Source organism: Tenrec ecaudatus, chromosome 2 (assembly GCF_050624435.1).
Source record: "Tenrec ecaudatus isolate mTenEca1 chromosome 2, mTenEca1.hap1, whole genome shotgun sequence".
Classification (NCBI taxonomy): Eukaryota; Metazoa; Chordata; class Mammalia; order Afrosoricida; family Tenrecidae; genus Tenrec; species Tenrec ecaudatus.
In genome coordinates, this window is record NC_134531.1 from 97,033,477 (window position 1) to 97,059,369 (window position 25,893).

The window sequence follows — 25,893 nt, forward strand, 5'->3', positions numbered from 1 at the left end:
AGATTTTGAAGCAGAAAAACCCCAGGCTGATGGATATCAGCAGATTAGACCTGCGGCTACTAGAGTCGAATGAACCCAAGGTTTCCAGATCTGATGACTCCCAGGATCAGCAAGCATTATGGTGGGCAGTTAGCTCAATAACCAGAGATCAATGCCAAGTGATAACAGAATGTAATAGCTAATAGTTAAGATGAGTGGTATTAACAAAGTTTTCATGGACTTATGAAGTATGTTAGAAAATGTCTATTTGGCGTTAGTAGGGCCAGAATAACAAAAATCAGTGATTGCAATTACTAAAATTTAGACATTTTGTATGGAGCCCTGGTGGTGTCATAGCTAAGCATGGGCCTGTGATCTGCATGGTTTGCAGTTCAAAACCACCAGCAGCTCCATGGGAGGAAGAATGGGCTTTCTACTCCCATAAACACAAACGCTCTTGGAAACGCACAGGGGTCAATATGAGTCAGCACGAACTCGATGGCAGTGAGTGAAAGGAGACGTGGATTCCCCTATCATGCACCTGAAGCCCTTACCTTCTGAGGAGCGGACTCTGCCAATTTGGCGCTGGTGTCTCAGAGTCAGGAAGGCATGGGAGGACTGGCTTGACCAGTTATGGAAAAATGACAAGCTGCATTCAGAATGCTATGGGAAGGAACTGCTGCTGCTGAAGCGAAGACGTGTTTAAAAATAAGAATGAAAAAGAAGGGTTGCTGGGGTGATGCTAACATCAATGGCATGAGCCTGGAAGCTGCAGGGAGCTGCAGTCAAGAAGCAAAGAGACGTGGCGAATCCATTACTCTTCGTTAGCGCTCCTTTCCCCTGGAGTCCGACATGGAGGACGCTGGCCAAGCAGACATGTGATTTGCAAGATCCAGCTGCAGCATCAGAAGTCGAGTGTAGAAGTATGGATTTTCAGCTAGGAGGAAAGAGCTTCATGCTGGCCCAACCTGTAAGGAACCCTGGTGGAGCAGTGGTTAAAGCACTCGACTGCTGACTGAAAGAGTAGTTAAGGCACTCATTGGTGGTTGAAAGCCACTTATAGATCTAGAGGTTCAAAATGCAAGGGGTCCAGGTCTACTCTTTCTTACAGGGTCACCATGAGTTGGAATTGATTTACTCGAATTAATGAATTGTCCTCTTTTAGTCCTGCCCTTGGATTCCTTTTTTGTTGTTATAACTATGGTTGTTTAAAAGAGTTAAAATTAATCCCATTTCTCTGTGAGGGACTTTTATTTAATTAGGGCTTTTGAGTTGCCTAAAGCAGTATATGTAATTGTCTTGGTTACAAGTTAGAACGCTCGATATATTATACCAAGTTACTCTTCAAATGCTGGAGTTTTAATTTTTCCACACATTAAATTTTATGTTTTTCCTTCTTTGAATAATGAATCTTGGCTTAAAAAATATTCTCCAGATGATAGTGTATTTTTAAGTTGGCTCTCTGTTAGAATAATTTTCTTTTCCCTCAGTCTAAACTACTGCCTGATTTTCAAATGTGGTTCCACATTCTTAACACACCTCCTTTGACATGATTCAATATACGACTCTAACCTGAAAATATTATTTGCTCACAAAGAATTCTCATGAAAGTAGACTTTATATAAAATGTGGCATTAAACTTTCAGTAGGAAATGGTGAAATAAATAGAGAATATTAAAAATGAGGTGTTCAAAAGTGGAAAGGTGATTTAATTAGCCGGAGAGTGCTTAAAAATGCCTGTTGACATAACACTAACACATATGTGAAAATGTAGTTGTTTACTCACTAGTATTTATCTGCTGAAAGGTTATTATAAAGAATTATCTATGAAAAAATGTCAACTTGTACATAAATGTATGTGATGGTCCATAAATAGATGTTTTCTAAGATCCACATTTGTGAAAATGGTTTCTAGTTAAGCTTAATGAAAGGCAGTAACTGTGCCAGACCTCCAAATACTGCAAATTCTTTTTCCATAGGTAAATTTATAAATACCTCAAAATGCTTGCTGGAAGTCCACCCTGGTCAGACCGTTCACATACTGGTTCTTTCATGCCAGTTTTCGAGACATGTCCAAATGGTTCTACTTTCATTACGGCAGCTGTTCCTTTCAAACACCCCCCCCCCCGCCCCACCCCCAAGGGTAGGGTTGTTTGGTTCTTTTAGAATTCTCAACTTTGTTAAGCTACCATGTATAATCAGAGGACACCTGGAAGCGTTGGCATTAGCTTTTTAAAAAGTGAGTGGTGTTACCATAGTCAGTAATACTATGATATCCCAACTCGTTTATGCCTACGAGGGCCCTCTTGTCAAGGAAGTCCGGGGTTGGAGCTAATTGATCTGTGGTTGCTGCCTGAACAGTAGTTCATACTGAGCTGATCCGTTTCCCTCAGTGTATCTAACATACGCAGCCTGTGTGGAATAAAGTGCACACAGTGTGGTCTAGCCAAAAATAACCCGTTGGCCGGTCATTTTTAGAACTTTCACGATTTCTATAAATGTTAGAGTTGGTATGTTCTAATACTCAATACATGGCCTTTTTGTAGTCACCGGGGGAATTGATTATCCCGTTTGTGAATAAATCGACCCCCCTCTTAGGTTTTTCTTCGTGGTTCATGCTCTGAATATTTCTCTGCCTTGGCAACACAGGGTAGACGGAGAAAAGAAAGTGAGAAATGAAAATTATGCTGTTTTGATTTTACTGGCTCTGATAAAATGTTTTTTAAGAGTTTGAAGGTGTTAGTTACATTGAGGTTCCTGGCTCACCTACAAATGTATTTTTTCACTATTACTCCAAGTCTCTGAAAGTAGATCTCAACATTGGTTTCTTGAATGTCATCATAGGCCATAACTTATACACATTAAAATAAGCTTCTAATCTTATTTTAAAAATCATTTTATTGGGGGCTCGTACAAATGTCATCATAATCCATCCATCCATCCATTGTGTCAAGCACATATGCACATTTGTTGCCATCATCATTCTCAAAACATTTGCCTTCTACTTGAGCCCCTTAATATTGGCTGCTCATTTTCCTTCTCCCCCCCACTCCCCCCTAAGCTTCTAATTCTTAATGTACCATTTCATGCTCATTTTTCAATACTTTAATTTTATTATTAATTTTTTGTTCTCAATGTTCTTTAAGTTTAATGTTAAAATTATGGTTTAAAATGTTTATCAATATGATCATCTTTATACATATACACATAGAACTTTCATTTGAATCTTTAACAAAATGTTGTTTTTTTTTGTGAACGCAGTCCCCACTACCACAAATTATGCAGTCGAGTTTCCCACATTTGGGGAAATCGCAGGGGTCAGCACATCCGGAGTGCAATGGATGAGCCTCGCCTTGGAAAACCATCTTCGTGATCATGGTCCCTCCCCTGCCAGGTAAGTATGACAGAATGCTTTTCATATCCTATCAGACCTCCCTGCTAGTTCACTCATTGTGTCTTTCCTTTTACAAATAATAGTGCGTTAAATAGTTTTTCTGCTACTTCAAATTCTGGGGGTATTTCAGTAAGTCAACTTCTATTGACTTCATTTTCACATGATTTTAGGGAAGGTTATATGTATGCCTTTTATGACAATAGTTAATTCTGCTGCACAAGACCACTTTCCGTGTTGCCAAGAGAGGCTGTTACTTTGAGGACTAAGGTGTGTCTGAAACAAGCCACGGTATCCTTAACCGTTTCCTATTCATGTGAAAGTTGGACATTGTTTAAGGAAGCTGGAAGAAAAACTGATGCATTTGAACTATGGTGTTGATGAAGAAGATTAAAAGTACCAAAGGAACCAACAGATCTGCCTTAAAAGAAGTGCAGCCACAGTGCTCCCTGGAGGCCAGGATGGAAGGACTTTGTCTCACATTCTTTGAACATGTTATCAGGAGAGCCTAATACCTACTGCCATTGAGCTGTTCCAACTCATAGCAACCCTACACAGGATTTCTGAAACTGAATCTTTACCACTGCAGGATAACTTTATCTTGCAATCAAGGAGCTTCCGGTTTGTATTGCTGTTCTTGTGGTTGGCTGTCCAACACTTTTCCTTACAGCACCACCAGTATAGTCTGAGAAAATATCGGACAAATCCAACTGAGGGGCTTCCCACAAAATACGACAACCGTATTCTTAAAAAATTTCAAGGTCATGAAAATCAAAGAAACATTTAGGAATATGCATCGATTGGAGGAGATCATGGAAGCATGCAGAATAACTATAGCATGTTATTCTAGTTTAGATTCTTGAAAAAGGTCTTATAAAATTTGGTGAAATCTGGAAAAAGGCAGTAGAGTTAGGTTGCTAGTGTATCAATATTAATTTTTTGTTTTGCTAAATGTGTGATAAATATTTATGTAAAAAGTTAAGAAGCAAGTGGTGTTAACAAACCCAGGGACAAGGGAAAAACACGGGACCCCAAATGGTAGAGAAGGGGGAGTGGCAGGCATGGTGGGAAATGATCAAGGGTAAGGTTGCTTAGAGAAGAGGTATACTCTAGCCCAGGTGGCAATGAAGCATGGTAGTAGGGCAGGAGGAAAGTCAAGGGAGATGGAGGAAAGAGCTAGGAATCAAAGGGCATTCATGGAGGTCTAGACAAAGACATGTACATGCAAATATATATAGGAAGATGGGGAAATAGATCTATGTGTCTATATTTATAGGTCAAGTATTAAGGTGGCGGAAGGACCTTGGGCCTCTACTCAAACACTCCCTCAATGCATGAATACCTTCTTTTATTAAATTGGAACTCTATGATGCTCACTCTCCCGACACAACGGCTGGAGCCAAAGTGGGTGAACAAGTAAATGTGGTGTAGAAAGCTGATGGTGCCCGGCTATCAAAAGAGATAGTGACTGGGGTCTTAAAGGCTTGAAGATAAACAAGCGGCCATCTAGCTCAGAAGCAACAAAGTCCACATGGAAGAACACACCAGCCTGTGTGATCGAGTGGTCCCAAAGGGATCAGTTACCAGGCATCAAAGAACAAAAAATCATATCATTGACTGCACACCTCCATGATAGGATCGCTGAAGACAAATGGGTGCATAAGCAAATGTGGTGAAGAAAGCTGATGGTGCCTGGCTATCAAAAGAGATAGTGTCTGGGGTCTTAAAGGCTTGAAGGTGAACAAGCGGCCATCTAGCTCAGAAGCAAAAAAGCCCACATGGAAGAAGCACACCGGCCAGTGCGATCACGAGGTGCTAAGGGACTAGGTATAAGGCATCATGCAAAAAAAACGATATAAGTGTGTGTATATATGTGTATATGTATATGTATATATATACCATATTAAATGAAGGGGGAAGTGCAGAGTGGCGACCCAAGGCCCAAGTGTCGGCCAATGGAGATCCCCTCATAGAGGGGTTTAGGAGAGGAGATGGGTTAATTAGGGTGCGAGGTAGTACCGATGAAGAACACAGCTTTCCCCCAGATCCTGGATGCTTCCTCCCCCCAACTACCATGATCCGAATTCTACCTTGCAGGACTGGATAGGGCAGAGGCTGTACACTGGTACATATGAGGGCTGGAGGTACAGGGAATCCAGGGTGGATGATACCTTCAGGACCAAGGGTGTGAGGGGCGATGCTGGGAGAGTGGAGGGTGAGTGGGTTGGAAGGGGGGAACTGATTACAAGGATCCACATGTGACCTCTTCCCTGAGAGAGGGACAGCAGAGAAGGGGGGAAGGGAGACTCCGGATAGGGTAAGATATGACAAAATAACGAGGTATAATTTACCAAGGGCACATGAGGGAGGGGGAAAGGGGAGGGAGGGGAAAAAAAAAAGAGGACCTGATGCAAGGGGCTTAAGTGGAGAGCAAATGCTTTGAGAATGATTGGGGCAGGGAATGTATGGATGTGCTTTATACAATTGATGTATGTATATGTATGGATGGTGATAAGAGTTGTATGGGTCCCTAATAAAATGTTAAAAAAAGAAAAGAGGAGAAAAAAATGATTAGGGCAGGGACTGTACAGATGTGCTTTATACAATTGATGTATGTATATGTATGAACTGTGATAAGAATTGTATGAGCCCCTAATAAATTGTTAAAATTAAAAAAAAAGTTAAGAAGCATTAAGAAAATGTTAGGAAAAGATTTGCTTTAAAATGATTTTTAAAATCATTTTTTGGGGGGATCATACAACTCTTATCACGATCCATACATACATACATCAATTGTAAAAAGCACATTTGTACATTCATTACCCTCATCATTCTCAAAACACTTGCTCTTCACGTATGCCCCTGACTTTCTTTGTTTTTAAGTTTCCTTCTCATTTCACATAAAATGCACCAATGTTTGATATATAACCCCCTCCCAGGGGAACGAACAACAGAAAAGTGGGTGAAGGGAGACAGCAGTCTGAGTAAGACATGAAAAAATAATAATTTATAAATTATCAAGAATTCATGAGAGAGGGAGGAAATGAGCTGATACCAGGGCTCAAATACAAAGAAAATGTCTTGAAAATTATGGCAACATATGTACAAATGTGCTTGACACAATGGATGGATGTATGGCTTGTGATGTGAACTGTAAGTGCCCCCAATAAAATGATTTGAAAAATAAAATAAGTAAAACAAAATTTTATTTGGTAAAATAAAATGTTACTTGGTAAAATCTTCACACTTTGAACTCCAGCAACTGGGCCAATCTTAAACTTTGGAGAAAGGGAAAACGGAGTCTGGTAAGGAGGGAGCCTGTTTCATCACTGTCTCCTTCTAGAGGGTTTTTCTGTATGCGAAAGAGACAGGCACTCCCAATTGTTCTCTGAAGATAGTTCACTAAAGAACTTAAGAGAATGTCATTTCTCTAAATTAATATAGCAGTTTCTTGATTGAGGAAATATGTTTTCCTGATTGCCCTCGTGGGAGCACAAATGTATTTCTAGTATATCCACTTTTATTTTTTCATTGTCTCTAAGCTACAAAGATTTGCCTTACAATAGTTTACAGTGTTTCACAGTAAAATGGTTTCAGTTATGTCCCAGGAGGAAAGCAGACTAAAACAACCAAACAAACATTACTCCCCCCCGCACCGCAAGAAACAACAACCACATCTGTGTTTCAGAGACCATTCACATGTCAGCATCATCCACCTGGTAAGAGCAGCCAAATACAATCATACTTGCCACAAAATACATTTGTCAACCCTTAGAGCCTGCTAACAACATGCGTGCATTAGCTAGGTGTGTATTTGCTCCAGGAAAGTACTGAAGAGAGGCAGCCCGTATGCTTCAGTTTTTCCCAGGGAGTTTCAGCCAGTCATGCCATGTCCCTATGTTTATTGTGAATTTCCAGCGCCTCTTTCAAGAGGCCAGACCCCGGGTTATAGGCTGACACCAAGAGCAAATTGTGCCCCCACCTACACATTCCCATTCTTGAGGACATGTGTCTGGCAGGGAATGTACTGGCAGGTGATTTTGTGAAAAGTATAATAAAGTCTCAGTTCTGGTAGGCGTAGACAATGGGATACACAATGGAGTTGGCGTGTGATAGGACCATGGCCACCTTCATTGCCCACTTTAGCTTGAGCTGGCTTAAAAAGAGCAATACAGTTGATGGCATGTCCTGGGAGCCAACACAGAGCAAAAATTCCCACGATCAGGATGAGGTTATTTAGCTGCATTGACCTCCCTTTGAAGCATGGTCCTCAACGGGTCCTTAAGGCCTGCAAGCTGAAGATCACCAAGGAGATCTGATGTAGTTCGCCAGCAGGGCGAGCAGCGTGGGCAGCACACCTCCACGGAAACTGGAATGCACCGTGGCGACCACGTTCTGCAAGAGGCACTTAACCAGCCGCGGCTTTCCTTCACGGTTCCATCCCAGGGCTCTGCGCACTGGCTTCGTTCCTTGTTCCATCCCAAGATCGGAGTCAGTCCAATGTCAAAGGCAAGGCCCCAGAGGACTGCATCGACCCCTCTTGTGAGGTCCCTGTGACCCCGTGACCTCTTATACCGGAGCGGGACACAGATGGCCAGGTACCTGTGGATGGCCACGGCCAGGAGGCTAAAGATGGGGCTCTGTGGAAGTCCGTGCCGAAGCCCAAGCGGATGGTGAATGCGAAGGGCTGGCGAACCGCAGACGTCAGGAGGGTGAGGGTGGGTGTCTGCTGCACGCTTCGCACAAAGCACCCGAGAGCCTGAGCCCCGCACCGCCTGAGCCCCGCACGGCGCGTCCCCTCCTCCAGCCACTCTTGCCTACACTGCTTTCAAAGGCGCGCCGTTGGCATAGTGCGGTTGCTACGCGTTGAAACTGACTTGATGGTAGTGAGTTTGGCTTGACACTACTTTCACAGTGCCTCTGTAAATCTAGAATGATTTCAAACTAAAAAGTTTAAATGATCGCTATGCTTTGCCTGCTTGAGTTCCCGTCGTTCTTCTTGGTGCCTGCCAGTGTGTCATGCTGTGGTGGCTCGAAGCTATGTCACCAGTACTTCAAACACGAGCACGGTCACCCCTGATGAATCTCTTTGAGACTAACAGACTACAGAGAAGGAAGCGGCCTCTGAATGCTTCGCAGGTGATCACCGTGAGACACAGAGCCGGACGATGGCGCCGCCGAGTGGAAGGTGCGCACCAATGTGACGGAGAAGCGTGGACTTCTGAGTCAACCTTCATGACACAGAGGGAGAGGAGCTTTTAGAACCTGCCTTTGCTGCTCCGCTATGTCCCAAAAGGAGAAGAAACACCTGAAAACCTAACTGGGACCCGAATGCATGAAGTATGAAGCTAGAAAAATCAAAAGTTGCCGAAAATGAAATGGAGCGCATAAAGATTGAAGTGCTAGGTATTATTAGTTAGCTAGAATAGACTGCCAGTGACCATTTTGAATGGGCCCGGAATGACAATGTCAGGTGGGATGGCATGTGGTCATCATCAAAAAGAACATTTCAAAATATATCTTGAAGTCATAATGTTGTCTCATATAAGATAATACCAATATGGCTACAAGAAAGTCTAGTTAATGTCACTATTATTCAAATGCACACACCAAAGCACATGTACACATCTAAAGCTAGTGAAGAAATTGAAGAATTCTACCAACATTTTCACCGTGAAATCGATCAAGCATGCAATGATGATACATTGGTAATTATTGGTGATTGGCATGTAAACGTTGTAAGCAAAGAGGAAGGAACACTACTCGCAAATATGGCAATGGGGATAGAAATGAAGCTGGAGATTGCGCAACAGAATTCTGCAAGAATATTGATTTCTTCAGTACCTTTTCAACTGCATAAAGTCACTCCATACACACATAGATTTCACCAAATGGAATACACAGCCATCCAATTGACTATATCTGTGTGAAGAGATAATGGAGACTCTTGATATCAGCAGTCAGAGTCAAGCCAGGGAGGAGACCTTCAATTGCTGATGTGAGTTCAGATTGAAGCTGAAGAAAGTTAAAACAAATCCATGAAAGTCAAAATATAACCTCAAGAGCAGATAGTGCCTGGCTATCAAAAGATATAGTGTCTGGGGTCTTAAAGGCTTGGAGTCAAACAAATGGCCATTTAACAGGGAAGCAAATAAGCCCACATAGAAGAAGCACACCAGCTTGTGTGATCATGAGGTGTTGACGGGAATCAGGTATCAAAAGACCTAAAACAAACAACTATATCGAAGTGAACAAGGGGGATGGAGTGGAGACACAAAGCCCATCTGTAGACAGTTGGATATCCCCCGACAGAAGGATTATAAGGAAGGGATGATTCAACCAAAGTGTAGTCTAGCACCAACAAATCACACTTTATTCCTCTAGTTCCTGAATACTCCCCCCCCCCCCCCAGCTACCTTGACCCAGTTCTACCTTACAAATCTGGCTAGACTGGAGAACATACATTGGTAGAGATAAGAGCTCTTGACACATGGAATTAAGGACAGATAAACCCCTCAGGAACAGTAGTGGGAGTAGCAATATCATGAGGATAGGGACATGGTCAAGGAGGGGGCCGACGGGGCTGAATAACAGAAATGTGGAAGAAGGGAGACAGTGGACAGTGTAAAATACAAAATAATAATAACAATGTATAATTGATCAAGGATTCACGAGAGTGGGAGGGTGGGGAGGGAGGGGAGAAAAGGGGACTCAAGTAGAAAGTGTTTTGGCAATGATAATGGAAACATGTACAAATATGCTTGATACAATTGATGTATAAAATGTTTTAAGAGCTGTCAAAGCCCTCAATAAATTGACTTAAATATATATAATATGTCTAATAAATATAATAAAACTGAGGTAGTTAGTTTATTGTGCCACCCTGGCCGATAAACATATGTGAGGTTAATTGAAGGGTGGAGGGATAAATGGCTTGGTGAGCCTCACCTTTCTAGTTCTCGGGTCTCTTGTTTTGTGATGGTTGGACCAGGGTGCAATTGCCTTAGCTAGTTCCCTGCTTCAGCTGGCAAGGCTCACTTCCTGCAAGACATCCCCAAGGAGAAGACATATGGACCTACCCTGATGCAGCCCTGGGTGCTGGAGCAGCCATGTGGAGACCCCTGCCAACGCTGAGATGCTTACATATTCACTGACTCGGTTTTCCTCCTGCAGTCGGCATCATTGCGTGTGCTTTGTGAGACGGAGGAGGACTTTGTGGATTGGTGTTGGACATATGGGTTCATGAGTTAATGTTGGACTTGTGGGCTTGGGCCACACTGGGTTAGGATTTTTTTTTATGTGTACGTAACCTTTATATAAAACTCTCTTATACATAAGTTTCTGTGGATTTGTTTCTCTAAAGTACCCAACTAACACAATAATATGATATGATATAATATAATAAATATAATATAACATCATCTATATCTCACCTGAAGAATAGATTTGATGCATTAAACCTCTCAAGAAAAGTGGATATCAGAGGAGACTTTGAAACGTGCTCTTTAATGTAGAGTGGCTAAAATCAAGAATAGATGTGATGAAGTAAAAGAGCTTAGTAAATTATTTCAAAGGGGACCTTGAGAAGACAAAGTAATTACCTACTTATAATGAAATGTACAAAACTTTTAGTTGGAAATTAATAAAGAATATGTTCAGCATATATAAAATGAAAAGAAATGAAGAATAATACTGAACTATTCAATAAACGTTAAAGAGAGATGAAGCAATACCCAGAGTCACTTTACTGAAAGAAATTGGCTGATGTTCTACCATTTCAAGAGGTAGAATATGACAGTAACCAGTGCTATTAAAGGAAAAAGGCCACATTGCATTGAAAACACTGCAGATTAACAAGACTAAAGGAATTGATGGAATACAAATTGAAATGTTTCAACAAGCTAATGACACACTGGACGCACTCAACTCATCTATGCCAAGGGCCTGGCAAGACAGCTACCCGGCAGTGTTTGACCCTGTTGTGTATAGGGTTTCTAAGAATCAGAACGGATGGCATGGCATATAACCACCACAGTCCGAGCATGATCCTCCCTTATAAGAAATCCACTTACAAATGGTAAGTGTTGGGCTTTGAATTTTTGTTTGATGTTAAGGTTCAACGAGTCGGCTCTGATCCATAGCAACCCTATACACCACAGAAGTAACCACTGCAAGTCCCTGCGCCATCCTCACAAGCTTTCCTATGCCCGAGCTCATTGATGTAGCCACTGTGTCGAGCCATCTAGTCAAGGGCCTTCCTCTTTTTTCACTCCCCTTCCACTTTACCAAGCATGATGTCCTTCTCCAGGGACGGCTCTCTCCTGACAATATGTCCGAAGTGTGTAAGATGAAGTCTTGCCATTCTTGCCTCTAAGAAGCACCCTGGCCTCACTCGTATTTCTTTCCATACAGATCGGTGTGTCCTTTTAGCAGTCCATGGTACTTTCAATATTCTTCTCCAGCACCACAATTCAAATGCACCAATTCTTCTATGTTCTTCCTTAGTCAACCTCCAACTTACACATGCATATGATGCAATGGAAAATACCATGACTTGGGTCAGGGACACCTTAGTCCTTAAAATGACAGGCTTGATCTTCAGTACTCTAAAAAATTCTTGAGCAGCAGATTTACCTAGTACAATGCGTCTTTGGATCTCTTGACTGCTGCTTCTGTGAGAACTGATTGTAGATCCAGTTAAGCTAAAGTCCTTTACAACTTCAGCCATTTCTCCTTTTATCATGATGTTACCTATTGGTCCAGTTGTGAGGATTCTGGTCTTCCTTATACTGAGTTGTAATCCAAACTGAAGGCTACAATCCTTGATCTTCATCAGCAAGTGCTTCAATTTTGCCTAATTTTCAGCAAACAAGGTTGTGTCATCTGCATATTGCAGGTTGCTGATAAAACCTTCCTCTAGTCCTGATGCCCCTCTCTTCATCTCATCCAGCTTCTCTGATGATTTTCTGAGCGTATTGATTGAACAAGTATGATGACAGAATATAGCCCTGACTCACACCGTTCCTGATTTCAAGCCACAGGGCATTCTCTTGTTCTGTTTGCACAACTACCTCTTGATCCATGTACAACTTCTGAACAAGCACAATGAAGTGTTCTGGAATTCCCATTCTTCTCAAGGTTATCCACAGTTTATTATGGTCCACACAGTTGAATGCTTTTGCATAGCCAATGAAACACTATTCTCTGCTTTGGATTGGGATCCTCTATGGGCCTATTGTTTAAATTACTCAGCTGTTACCCAAAGGTCAGTGGTTTGAACCTACCAGCCACTCCAAAGGAGAAAGAAAGAGCAGTCTGTTTTGAAACGATTTACAGCCTTAAGAGCCCCATGGGGGCTGTTCTACTTCGTTCAGTAGGATTGTTACATGTCGGATTTGACACAATAGTAATGGGTTTGGATTGATTTGACCCTGAATTCTGTGGGCTATTTAATTATTATTTCTTATTATTTTAAAGATATAATACAATCTTTATTGATGTAAATAAAAAAGCCAAGCCTACAGCCATTGAGTCAACTTGGATTTACCTTATGAGTAATCTAAGTATTATACTTAAAATATTGTAAACTAAATTCATGATTCTTGAATATCATTGTTTCATGGAAAATCTGAATGTTACAGAGCTTTTGATCTGCTAAATAATTCGAGCATACACTTAAATGCCATATTTTAATTTTAATAAAAATATAATGTGTATTATTTTATCTTTCAAACATTATAAAATTCAGATTAAATTAATATTATGCTAGGAGGGATAATATTTATATTCTAGCAATTTAAAAAATGTTGAGTTAGTTTAAAATAAAAACACACATATTCATTTAAAAGGTATATTTTAGGAACATATTTAAAACATTGAAAAGTAATTTTTACATATAAAAAGTTATAAAAGGGTTTCTGCAGAATTTTCATAGTTTTTGAAAGAGGGAATATATGTAACCTAAAAGAATATATATCAAAAATTTAATAAGAGTTGCCATGTTTAGGTTGTGGTATGAAAAAAATGTTGGGGTCCTTTTCTGCATTTTCAAATCATCACAGTGGTGTATATACATACATTGCTTTTCTAGCTGGAGAGACAGGATAGATACAGATATAAGAATAGTTAAAATTTTTCACGAGGGAGAGGGGAATGGGGAGGGAGGGGGAAATGAGGAGCTGATGCCAAGGGCTTAAGTGGAGAGCAATTGTTTTGAGAATGATGAGGGCAATGAATGTACAAATGTGCTTTACACAATTGATGTATGTATGGATTGTGATAAGAGTTGAATGAACCCCCAATAAAATGATACAAAAAACAGTTAAAATTAGAGAGAGATTGGAAATAGCATAGTTAAAAGAAAATCAATATAGTTTGTTCTCCATAAAGAAACCTAAAACGTATAAGAACTCTTTATTTCCCAGGCATATCAAGCAGCTATACAGTGCTCATGCTTAGTGTTTAATTTATATATTCACATGGAAACATAGATGCAAACTTCATATAGTCATAGTAGTAATAGTCCATTCATGCAACAGCTTCATGCCCTGTTTTTAGAACAGGGAATCCTCAGTTCTCAGCTAGGCTTTGACTATTTCAGGAGATAACCCCTAATGGTTCTATACATTAACGGTTCACTTAGCCTGGAGCCTAAGAATTATATACTCATTCACTGTCACTGAGTATATGCTGACTCCTCCTGAGCTCCCTATGGATTTACGAGACTAAATATTTATGGGAGCAGAAAGCCTGAAAGCCCGGTCTTCTACTGAGCGGCTGGTGGTGTCGAACTTCCCACCTTGCAGTCCAACACATAACCACTATACCAACAGTGGTCCACTAAGAATAATATAGAACTCTTAAAATAATATAAATGTAAATCTGTGAGAATCAAAATTCAGGTTTTGATTCTTTAGAATGAAAATGTTTGCATAATATTTTATTTCTCCGACTTAAATCAAATTCTATTTGATTCAGTTACTTTTTGAATTTCACATATTTCACTAAGCTATGGTGCATTGGCCCTGGTGGCTCAGTGGTGACGTGTTGGGCTGCTAACTACAAGGCCAACAGTTTGAAATTACCAGCTGCTCCTCAGTAATAAGACCGAGGCCTTTTACTCCTGTAGAGAGTTACAATTTAGAGATCCCCAGAGACAATTCTACCCTGTCCTATAGGGTTGCTATGAGTCGGAGTCACCTCAATAGCAGTGAGTTTGGCTTGGATTTTTTATGGTGTATTCACATCACTGAGTATGTTGTGCTCACCTTTAATTAAAATCGGATGTCTTCAGGTTGCATAAACCAAAAAACACACAAAAAAAATCGGTTGCTGTTCTGTAGATTCTGGCTTAAGGGCGACTCCCCGTGTTAACAAAGTAGAACTGCAAGCTATCGGAGTGCGCCCTGGGGCAAGCAGGCGCTGTCGCAGTTCCTACTGTCAGTGGGCAGCAATTGGAAACCACAAGCTAAGTGAAAGGCGGGACTATTCTACTCAATAACAGCGACAGCCTGGGAAACCGACAAGGGCATTTGTCCTATAGGGTCACTATGCGTCCACTTGATGGCACACCACAACAATTAGGAAAAACAGACTCCCTGCCACAGAGTCTATGCTGACTCACAGTGACCTCTTGTGGGTTTCCAAGATTGTAACTACTTATAAGGGTAAAATACCCCTGTCTTTTCCCCATGGAACTGCTGGTGGTTTTGAACTGCCAACCATGTGGATCACACACAGTCCAATGCAGAACCACTACACCACCAGAGCTCTCCATAGCAGTTAGGTGGGTTCAAATTGGCAACTCTTAGGTTAGCAGCCAATTGGAAATAGTTTGTGCCATTCATGAACCTCATAGAAGAATAATAAAAAAGACAATATCTGGTGTACTCTTTCTCACTTGTTCATATATAATTTGCAGTTTATTAGTTAACTTATGAAATCGATCTGTGACACAGGAAGGAGCCCCAGTAGCATAGTAGTTACATGTCAGGAGTTGGAAACCATCAGCCACCTAGCATTGCTACTGGGGTTCTAGTTAATTCATGCACTGGTTTATTCCAAATAAAATTTGTTTAACTATGTCAGTGGGTGATTGCAGATAAATTCCTTCAGTAATACACGTGTCTCAGTTTCTTTCAGGCGTCTTTAAAAAAAGGACACTTTTTTTTTTCCTGCAAAGGAAGAAAATGATTTTGAAGTCAAGGCTTATAGGACAATTTAAACCAAGCTCAACTGGACATCTTTCCAAGTCCCTGAAGCTTTGCCAAAAGTTGACAGAAATGTGGCTCCACCGAAAACAAGAATTTTTGGATGCATCAAGTCTTTTAAAGAAATTTGGGAAGATCACAAAGATGTGTCAAGAGAGGGAAGACAGTCGACCACAACAAAGGAATAAACCATGGCTGAAGTCTAGAAATGGGTGGATGAATGTCATGGAATTGACATTGTTGCAACGGCTACTAAGTTGGGATCTCACATAGTCATCATTTTCAATTGTAAGCAAGTATGTTGGCCTCAGTGAACTTTTTTTGGTTCTATGCATGCCAGAAGCATTGGGTGAAGATAAGCTAGGCCAAGGATTTGATCTCTCTATCAAGTGTCAAGCAAGATCAAAACCATGAAGATAATCAAAGCTGATGAATCCTAACTGGTGATGAATCTTGTATTTATCAGTATGATCTGGAGAGCCAGCCAGCCCAATCAAAACAGTGATTTTCAGGGGGTTCTTCTGGGCCAGTTAAATGCAAGCCAGTGAAGTCAGCTCACAAGTTTATGGCAGCTGCCTTTTAAGATTCCAAAGGAACGATATATTGATAAACCTTCCACTCCCGATGGGCACAGGATGATCACGTGGCCTGATTAAGAGGTTTTCAGAAAATGGAAAAATGGCACCCATGAGAAAAAAAGCCAACCAAGTTGAGCTAAGGAACAACAATGAAAAAAAAAAAAAAAACCACTGCAACACATCTGATCATTCTTTGAGGGCTGTCCTGCAGACTTTCTTGGAAAACTTTATCTTGCCTCTTCCAACTCTTCGTTCCTCAACCTCAAAGGATCTAAAAGGAGCACAATTGATGTGGTGAAAATTGAAGAGCATCATTTGGAGGGGCAGGGTTAGAGAGATGGAAACACCAACTTTAGAAGTGACTAGTGGGAGGGGGCGGGGGAGGAAGAGGGAAATGAGGAGCTGATACCAAGGGCTCAAGTAGAAAGCAAATGTTTTGAGAATGATAACGGCAACATATATACAAATGGATGGATGTAAGGATTGTGATAAGAGTTGTATGAGCCCCCAATAAAATGATTTTTTTAAAAAAAGAAGTGAATAGTTGTAGCTGGAGGATGTGTTCACATGTTGATATTTTTGTTTAAGATGACGTTCTAGCAGGATTTTGTCACCCTTGCACGTGTAGTGAAGCTTTTAATTAGCTCTGTGCTTTGCTCTACTGTAGCAAGGTGCTTGATTTTTCTTGTGGAGACAATAACTGTACCTATCTCAGAAAGTTCTGAGAGAATCAAATGAAATAAGTATGCAAAATAATACAATACCTGAAGCATATTAGTAGCACCATGCTTCCTGTCAGAAAAGCACTATCTAATCTCATTCCGCAGGAGCAGTCTACTCTGTGCTACAGGATCACTATGAGTCAGAGAAATAAGGAAAGCAAGCCAGGGGTTGGAGCCTGAAGCAGAATCCTGTGTGCATTGAGGAGAACAGGTTGGCAAGGATCAGATCAGAGTTTTTGACTTAATTCTGGAATAATGTGAGTGTTATCAAAGGGTTTTAAGCAATATGCGACATGATCAGATATTCATTTTGTAAAGAACACCCAGGCTGCTGCTTTTAAGAACTGTATACCACAGGACCAAAGGTGCATATGCTGCCCTTCGGTCTATAGGTTATGAATGGAGTAAATCTGTGATGTCAACAGTGGTTTTGAATTCTGTCTGTGGACAGAATTACGATTCTATTTTAAATTTGACAAGGCATACCACCCTTGCAAACCTAGGTTCTTGGTAGTTTTTTGAACAAATTTGTGCATGTGGGGCCACTGACGTTTCCTAGTGAAGAGGCTGGACGCCAGTGAGCAGAACAGCCTTTAATGTGGCTCTGTGTTGATGTACTTGTACATTACCTTTGTTGTCATTTATCTAGCAGGTCTCCGAACTTACTTTTCTTATCACAGTATTTGGGTAGATATAAAATTATTAGTGTTGGCAAGAGGACTGAAATATATTGATGTCTTTGATTTAAGAAAACCTACTCCACTGCCATGAGGTTGATTCTGACTCATGGGGTGTCCTGGTTGCAATTTTTTTTTTATGGGAGCAAATATCCTCATTTTTCTCCTATGGAGCAGTTGGTGAGTTTGAACTTCTGACCTTGTGGTTAGAAGCGCAACCCTTTTTGATAATCCTTACTTGATTTATTGTTGGAATCTATAATCTTGTTTTATCTCCCTTTCAACTTCGTCTCTTTATAGGCTTTATCTATCGGGTAGCTATTTGATGGCAGTTCTCATGAACATCATTGCCCTTTCCATCTTTCAGCACGCAGTCCTTGTCTTACTTCCTGTCTGGATCTGAGATGCCTGTCTGATTCCTTTGTTCCTCTCCTCTATGTCTTCTTACGCAATACTGTTCTATAGGGGAAGTTCTACTCTGTCCTGCAGGTTCACTGTGAGATAGAATTAAGTTAATGGCAGTGAGTTTGGTTTTGGTTATAATTGATCATTTTCCAGATTGATCATACCAATCTCATTTCTGACATCTTTCTTCAAAAGTAAGTATAGAGGGAGGAAGTGAAATCTTAATTGTTGAAATAATATGGTGTCTGGGGTTTGCTTTTAAACACTCTCGCAAAGCAACAGCAGCAAAAACCCCCCCAAATTGGTAGAGACGCCGAGGAACCAGAAAGGCAGAATATCAATATTTGTTAAAGCTGGGTGATGGCTATCTGATGCTATTTTGTATATGTCTGAATACTTCCACAATCAAAAACCAAAAAAGGAAAGCCATATGGAAGATTTAAACACATTAATGGTCAGCCAGGTCGAGATCCTGGAGAGGTGAAATAAGCGTAGGAAAAGCAACTCAATGATGGGTGAGGAGAGAGTTTTCTCTCTTTCCTTGGTATATTAGACAGGCAGTCATTTTGTCTTCCAATCTGCTGCTCACTGCTGGAGGGCTCCTGGTATTTTTTAAAAACATTTTATTAGGGACTCATACAACTCTTATCACAATCCACACATATACATACATCAATTGTATAAAGCATATCTGTACATTCTTTGCCCTAATCATTTTCTTTTTTTACATTTTATTAGGGACTCATACAACTCTTATCACAATCCACACATATACATACATCAATTGTATTAAGCACATCCGTACATTCTTTGCCCTAATCACTCTCAAAGCATTTGCTCTCCACTTAAGCCCTTTGCATCAGGTCCTCTTTTTCCCCCACCTCTCTCCCCGTTCCCCTCTCCCCTCTCCCTCATAAACCCTTGATAATCCACAGATTGTTATTTTGTCATATCTTGCCCTATCCGGAGTCTCCCTTCCCCACCTTCTCTGCCGTCCATCTCCCAGGGAGGAGGTCACATGTGGATCCTTTTAATCAGTCCCCCCTTTCCAACCCACTCACCCTCCACTCTCCCAGCCTCGCCCCTCACACCCCTGGTCCTGAAGGTATCGTCCACCCTGGGTTCCCTGTGCCTCCAGCTCCCATATGAACCAGTGTACAACCTCTGCCCTATCCAGTCCTGCAAGGTAGAATTCGGATCATGGTAGTTGGGGGGAGAAAGCATCCAGGATCTGGGGGAAAGCTGTATTCTTCATCGGTACTATATCGCACCCTGACTGACCCGTCTCCTCTCCTAAACCCCTCTGTGAGGGGATCTCCAGTGGTCGACACTTGGGCCTCGGGTCTCCACTCTGCACTTCCCCCTTCATTCACTATGGTGTATACACACACACACACACACACACACACACACACACACACACACACACACATATATATTCTTTTTTTTTTTGCATGATGCCTGATACCTGGTCCCTTTGACACCTCGTGATCGCACCGGCTGGTGTACTTCTTCCATCTGGGCTTTATTGCTTCTGAGCTAGATGGCCGCTTGTTCACCTTCAAGCCTTTAAGACCCCAGACACTATCTCTTTCGATACTCGGGCACCATCAGCTTTCTTTGCCACATTTGCTTATGCACCTGTTTGTCTTTGGCGATCGTATCATGGAGGTATGCAGCCAATGATATGATTTTTTTGTTCTTTGATGCCTGATAACTGATCCCTTTGGGACCACGCGATCACACAGGTTGGTTTGTTCTTCCATGTGGGCTTTGTTGCTTCTGAGCTAGAAGGCCGCTTGTTTATCTTCAAGCCTTTAAGACCCCAGTCACTATCTCTTTTGATAGCCGGGCACCATCACCTTTCTTCACCACATTTACTTGTTTACCCGCTTTGGCTTCAGCAGTTGTGTCGGGAGAGTGAGCATCACAGAGTGCAAATTTAATAGAAGAAAGTATTCATGCATTGAGGGAGTGCTTGAGTAGAAGCCCAAGGTCCTTCCACCACCTTAATACTAAACCTATAAATATAGACACATAGATCTATTTCCCCATCCTCATATATATATTTGCATGTACATGTCTTTGTCTAGACCTCCATAAATGCCCCTTGACTCCCAGCTTCTTCCTCCATCTCCCTTGACTTTCCTCCTGCCCCACTATCATGCTCCGTCCCCACCTGGGCCACAGCTATACCTCTTCTTTACGCAACCTTACCCTTGATCATTCCCCACCAGGCCTGCCACTCCCCCCTCACTACCATTTTGGGTCCCATGTTGTTCCCTTGTCCCTGTGTTTGTTAACACCACTTCCTTACCCCCTCCCCCTTTCCCACCCCAAGTCCCCCCGGAACTGTCGGTCCCGTTTTTTTTCCTCCAGATATTTCATCCAGCCTGTCCTATTCAGACAGACTTGTGGAGACAGTAACATGCACGAAAACAAGACAGAGGAAAACAAAGCAACAGTATACAACCAGACAACAAAAACAAACCACTGACAAAGAACAAAACAAAACACTTCACAAAAGAAAAGCTTGTAGTTCGTTCAAGGATCGTTTGCTGGCCCTTAGGAGCGTTTTCCAGTCCAGTCTGTTGCGGCACCACGCCCTGGCCCCAAAGTCCACTTTCAGCATTCCCTGGGGACCTTGCCACTCCATTCCCTTGCTGTTCCGCTGCACTCCCCCAGTGCTTTGCCTCGGTGTGGTGGGATCAGGTCAGGTGCAATTCCCACACTGTGTCTCCGGTGCTGTCCCCTGTATCGCCCTTAGTCACTGAGGGGCATCATGTCTCATAGTGGGGCCAGCCATGTTGTTCTCTCTGTGTATTGGGCTGGAGGCCTCCTTATGGAGATCGCTTTCTTTGCCCCCCTTGACCCCACAACCTGAGGTGTAACTGATTGACCCAAGGGAGAGGCTTTAAATGAAGACACTTACCTGTGTTGTAGGATTTTTCAACCTTGGTACTATTGACATTTTAAGTTTGGATAATTCTTTGTTGAGGGCCATGCTTTATACATTGTTGGTTGTTTACCAGCATCTCTGGTCTCTATTTACTAGATTCTAGTACTGCCCTTTTAATGTGACAACCAAAAAGGTTTGCAGACATTGCCAAGTGCCCCTGGGAGCCCAAACTGAATTATAAGGATGTGACATTTTGGATAGACTCTCTGTACATGCTGGCTGACTTGACTGGCACGTGGAGATAGTGGAATTTTTCCATGCTAAATTAAAAGGTCGACTACAAGTATGATCTCTAATAATTTAAAAATAGGAACTCTCAGGTCTTCCTGCATGTTTGTTTCAATCATTTAAACTTGTTTGATGTCCAGATCCCCTTTATTTTCAGTTTTAGCACATGCAGTCTAATTTTTCCACAAGATCTTCTTGGAATCATATTTCCCAAGTTTATGTAGATTTTATTTTACAAAGTCCCTTACATGACTATTCTTTTTCTAATTTACAGTTTGCAGACAGTCACTTCTTTTCATTGTCTTTTTTTAGAAGATATAATTATTTAGTGCTGGTTATTTTTAAAAGAACTTGAATTTTATAGTATGTTTGGAAATCTACCTTTTATTTGGATACAAGACCCTGGAAATTTATTTGATAAATTTTGTGGTTCTGGGCCTAGTGTAAATGAGACATTTTCAGGTGCTATAATATATAAAGAAATGAATGTTTTTTCTGGCTCAGTTTTGTCCCGTAACTAGCCAGCAACTCTCGTATTAACATCTTCAACTGCAGGGGAAGTGCACTAGCACATACTTCTGATTTAATAAAATTCTCAAAATAGGGTTTTTGTGCTAATATATTTATAACACGCAGGTGTTTGACAAGAAACATAAATTACATGTGCATAAAATTGGTTCAGGAAAATACTGAAATATGCTGGGTCGGATATTAAAAATATACTTGAACATGTATTTTACAATTCAGCTTGCACATTTTTCAAAACTGTTAGAGAGTTTGCACCTCTAATATATGATTTGGTTTGTTCTGTTAACCATTTCTAATCTAATATGGTTTTAAATGTTCTCTATTTTTCTTGAAGCTATTTTATCTTTTAGTTAGTCTGGTTGTATAATTCTTTATTTTGGGGATACACACAGATCTGAGTATTGAAAAGTCTGTATAATTATCTCCAAGAATTTTATTTATTAGATCTTTTTATTATGCTGTCCTATTGAATCATGTATCATTTATGATCATTTGTTCTACAAGAATCATACACTCATCAGATTTGTATAGTATGCTGAAAAGTATTGCTCATCTTTTAAATTGGTTTTTAGGGAGACGCTACTCTTACACGCATCATTTTAGGAAGATATTTAAATTGGTGGGTATTATATATGACATTCAAAATGTTAATTTAATCTGCCTCTTAAAAGATATTTATTAGGAATAGATTTATTAAGTGACAGACACTGTTCTTTTTGCCCATTGCTTCTCACTAAATAGGTTGTTGTTGTTAGGTGCTGTCAGGAGGTTGTTTCCCACTCATTGTGACCCTGTGTGCGACAGGATGTACAATCCTGCATCATCCCCCAATTGTTGGGCTGGAGCCGTTGGTGCAGCCACGGTGTCCACCTACCCCATTCAGAGTCTTCCCCTTCTGCTTGACCTCCTGCCCTACCAACCATAATGGCCTGTCCAAGAGCCTGTCCTCTTCTGGTTACATTTCCAAAGAACTTTAGCCAAAGCCTCACCATCGTCCCTTTACAGAAACATTTTGACTGGACTTCCTCTAAAACGGATTTCCATGTTTCTCTGGAAATTGATCTGTACTTTCTTCATAAATGTCATAATTTGAGTGCATCCATTCTTCGTCAGTCTTCTTTATTCAGTGTTCAACTTTCCCATGCTCATGAGGGCATTGGGACACCATGGTTCGGGTCAGATGCTTCTTGGTCCTCACCATGACACTTCTGGTCTTTAACACTTTAAAAAGTTTCATGCAGCGGATTTGTCCAAGGTACCACTTCTTTTGATTTCTTGACTGTTGCTTCCATGAGCATCGATCATGGATCCCAGCAAGATAAAATCCTTGAAAACTTCAATCTTTTCTCCTTATGTCATGCTATTGTCTATTGGTCCTGTTGTATTTTGGTTTTCTTAAATTGATTTGCAACCCATCCTGAATTTTCATCAGCAAGTGCTCATCATTTTCTGCAAGCATGGTGCTCATTAGCATGCTTCAGATTATTAATGAGCTGAGAATCAGAGAGAGACTCATTGGTTGCTGGCTGAGTGGAGGTGTTGATGTGGAGCAAAGTTTCTATCCTTAATGTTTTATGATCCTGAATTGCGGTAACAAGTGAATTTCTCTAATAAGCCCCCAAACCACGAGTATTGTCTGTGAAGTCTGTGTTAACATTGTAAAGGATTAAAAAATCCACAGAGAAGTCGTGTATCCTGAGAGGAATGGTTGGTGCCAGTGTAAGATAACAGAAGGATTGAGGGTGGAGGCACATCTGAAGTCTGCCTTGGGCAGATGTGCAGATGGATTCTCCTTCTCCATACTGCAGCTGGAGGAGGTCATCTGTGGCTCCATGCCATGTACTGAGTGCCACACGGTTGAACGTCTTTGCATGGTCCATACAACACACACAAATGTCTTTCCAGTAGCCTCTGCTTTCCACCAGGACCTGTCTGAATTAGCAATAATAGCCCTCATGCAGATTAAGGTCCGCTTCTGAATCCAGCTTGGATTTCTGGTTACCATCTCTCTCAATGCACTGCTGCCACTATTTTTTAATTATCTGCAGGAAAAATTTACTTGCACATGGTATTAATGATATTGTTCAATAATTTGCACATTCTGTTGGATCACCTGTCTCTCTGGAATGAGCACAAATATAACTCTCCTCCAATTGGTTGGCCAGTTTCTTAGCATAGCTGAGTAGGGCTACCAATGTTTGCCTCAGTTTGTTGTAACATGTCAATTGCTAGTCCATCAATTCCTGAACCCTTCCATGCAGCTCGCACCTTTTCTTTCAGAACCATTGGTTTTTGATCATATGCTACCTCTTAAAATTATTTTTGGTACTATGCATATTCCTTCTAGTTCATTTATGCTTCATGCATCATTCAATATTTTTTCCCATCACAGAATGCTTCAATAGTGCAACTTGAGGCTATATTTTTTTCTTTCAGCTTGAGATAGGAGATGCTTATCATATTCTTTTTTTGCTTTCTAATTCCAGATCTCTGCACATGTCATTGTAATATTCTACTATGTATTCTCAAGTTTCTCTTTGATAATTTCTATTCAGTAATTTTGCTTAATCATTTCTTCTGTTTACTTTAGCTACTCTGCATCGAAGAGTACGTTTCAGAGTCTCTTCTGATACCCATTTTGTCTTCTATTTCTTGTCTTTTTAATAATGACCTTTTGTGTTCTTCATATATGACATTATCCTGCAGCTCTTCAGATCTTATGTCCTTTGTGCTCAATGCATCAAATTTGTTCTTGAGGTGGCCCCTCAATTCAGGTGGGATATATTCAGGTTTATGTTTTGGCTCTCATGGGCTGTTTTTAATTTTCCTCAGCTTCAACCTGAACTTGCATATGAGAAATTGATGATCTGTTCCACAGTTGGCTCCTGGCATTGGTTTGTTTGATGTCAGCGAGCTTTTCCTTTGCTTCTTTCCACAGAAATAGTCAGTTTGATTGCTGTATATTCAATCTGGTGAAGGCCATGTGTACAGTTGCAGTTTATGTTGTTGAAAAAATGCATTTTCAATGAATTGGTCTCTCAAAATTCTGTCATTTGATCTCCAGCAGGAATGTGTATGCAGCAATATGCACTTCTGTTGTGTTTAACTCGTGTGCATCTCCCAGTGATTTCCTTTGCCAATGTTCATGTTGAGCTGCCCTCCTCTTTTCTATATACCATCTTTTACTGTCTGTGTTAGTCTGGGTTCACTAGAGAAACAAATTCATAGACACTCGTATGTGTATAAGAAAGAGCTTTATGCACAAAAGCAGTTGAACATTGAGAAAACATCCCGACCCAGTCCAGATAAAGTCCTTAAGTCCTGTATTAGTCCATATGTCCAATATCAATCTGTAAATTTCTCTCGAGAAATTTTCTCTCTCATGAAACACAGGCAATGATACTGAGTTCAGGAAGATCATAGGCCACTGGGTGGGACGTCTTGTGGATGCAGTGTCATTGTAAGCATCTCAGCACTGGCAGGGGTCTCCACATGGCTCTTTCAGCTCAGGGCACTTGTGTATGGTCCATGTATCTTGTCAGCTGCAATGTCTCCCATGGAGTGAGCATGTGTCCCGCCTCCACTGAGCTATTTATCTCTTTAGCACCTTCAAATGAGGTTATCCAGCTGGGACCTGATTGACAGGCTAACCTCCACCCCTTCACTCTGAATACTCAAATTGGCAACAGACTATGTAACTACCACACCATCTTTAAAGAAATACAGCCAGAATGCTCCTTAGAAGTGGGGATGGCAAGACTTTGTTTCATATAGTTTGGACATGTCCCTGGAAAAGGACGTCATGTTTGGTAAAGTAGGAGGTCAGAGGAAAAGAGGAAGACACTCAATGAGATGGACTGACACAATGGTTGTAACAATGGGTTGACAATTGTGAGAGGGTGCAGGATTTGGCAGCCTTTCATTCTGTTGTGCACGGGGTCTCTCTGTGTGGGGACACAACAACAACAGCAACCTTTTCCTATACTGACCCTTCTACATTACTTACCCTTCTGTCTGTCTTTCACTACCTTACTATGTACCCAACTCTCTAGTCAGTGGGTCTTTTCATTCCCCGAGAACCATCACATAAAGTTTCTATGTGTAACCCTTAAAGTTTCATAAAATTATCCCACATAATATTTGTTCTTGTGTGATTAACTAGTTTCCCTTTTGATTGAAAAGCCAAGACTAGCAGTGGGTGTTTACTTGCGTTTTAT

The 25,893-nt window shown here is 41.0% G+C and overlaps 2 pseudogenes; both read right to left on the reverse strand.

The window, feature by feature from the left end:
* Positions 1–3,229: 3,229 nt before the first annotated feature.
* Positions 3,230–3,381, reverse strand: LOC142441741 (U1 spliceosomal RNA; annotated as a pseudogene).
* Positions 3,382–7,352: 3,971 nt separating this feature from the next.
* On the reverse strand, positions 7,353–20,965 carry LOC142440039 (adenosine receptor A2b pseudogene; annotated as a pseudogene).
* Between the last annotated feature and the right edge of the window lie 4,928 nt (positions 20,966–25,893).